Raw genomic sequence first — 1,813 nt, forward strand, 5'->3', positions numbered from 1 at the left:
AATGCCTGGGTTTTTATTGCCGCTCATGGCTTATACTTGATATCGAATTCCCCTAGCTCTATCACCCATTTGATCAGTCTCCCACTAGCCTTAGGACTATGGATTATATTTCTCAAGGGTTGATTTGTCAGAACCTCAATTTGATGAGCCTGGAAGTAAGGACAGAGCTTTCTTGAAGCCATTACTAGAGCTAAAGCAAACTTCTCAATAGTTGAATAATTTAACTCAGCTCCATGCAAAATTTTGCTGACATAATATACAGGTTTCTGGATTTTCAGTTCCTCCTTAACCAATACAGCACTAAAGGCATTCTCTGAAACGGCCAGGTACAAGTATAAAACTTCATTCAAAGCTGGCTTGGCTAACAATGGGGCATGGGCCATATATTTCTTTAACTCCTCAAATGCCTTCTGGCTTTCTTCACTCCATACAAAATCCTTAATGTTCTTTAAGGACTTGAAGAACGATAAGCACTTGTCTCTTGACTTGGAGATGAATCGTCCCAGCGCAGCAACCCTTCCTGTGAGCTTCTGAACATCCTTGATAGTTTTTGGTGGCTCCATGTCTAGGATTGCCTTTATTTTATCAGGGTTGGCCTCGATCCCTCTCTTGGAGACCATCAATCCCAAAAAATTTCCAGATCCTACTCCGAAAGCACACTTCGTAGGATTTAACATCATCTTGTAGTACCTCAGGACCTCAAACACTTCCCTCAAATGGGTTATATGATCAGTCTTTACTAGACTCTTGACTAACATGTCATCAACATAGACTTCCATAGTCTTGCCAATAAGATCCTTAAAAATTTTATTTACCAATATTTGATAGGTGGCTCCTGCATTCTTAAGACCAAATTCCATAACAAGATAACAATAAACACCAAAGTCAGCGATGAATGATACCTTTGGAATGTCATCTTTGTGCATCATAATCTGATTGTATCCACTAAATCCATCCATGAAGCTCAACATCTCATGCCCAGCACTGGCATCTATCAAAGTATCAATCCTTGGCAACGGAAAACCATCCTTAGGGCATGCATCATTCAGATCAGTGAAGTCTATACACATCCTCCATTTTCCATTGACCTTCTTCACCATTACAGGGTTTGCTAACCATTCAGGAAACTGTATCTCCTCAATAAAACCAACCTTTAAGAGCTTCTCAACCTCCTGTTTTATAGCTTCTTGCCTTTTTGGAGCAAAACTTCTTTTCTTTTGTTTCACTGTCTTCAGATTTGGGTCCACATTCAGCTTGTGAGTAATCAGTTCTGGGTCTATGCCTGGCATATCAGCTGCTGACCATGCAAATACGTCACTATTTTCTTGCAAAAATTTCACCAACTTCCCTCTACGGGGCTCCTCGAGCGTGGCTCCAATAAAAGTCACCTTCTCAGGATTTTCGGGGGCTAAAGGAATTGAAACCAAGTCTTCTGCTGGCTTTCCTCTTTTCTCATCATTCTCTCGAATATCCAGATCTTCAATAGGAAGAACCTGCCCCCCAACTCCATCTGCCCTCAAAGAGGCTACATAACAGCTTCTAGCCATTTTTTGATCTCCTCTCTCTTCTCCAATCCCATTCCGGGTGGAAAATTTCATAACTGAATGGTAGGAAGAAGGGACTGCCTTGAAAGCATGTATCCCTGTTCTCCCCATGATAGCATTATAAGTTGAACTAGCCTTTACCACCACAAAGTCCAACATCTGTGTTGCTTGCCTTGGTTCCTGACCTATGGTGGTTGGCAACTTGATTATCCCTTCCACGGGGCACTCTACTCCCGCAAATCCATATATCGACATGTTGGTTGGGGTCA

This window comes from Apium graveolens, chromosome 3 (genome assembly GCF_009905375.1).
Source record: "Apium graveolens cultivar Ventura chromosome 3, ASM990537v1, whole genome shotgun sequence".
In the NCBI taxonomy this organism is placed as follows: Eukaryota; Viridiplantae; Streptophyta; class Magnoliopsida; order Apiales; family Apiaceae; genus Apium; species Apium graveolens.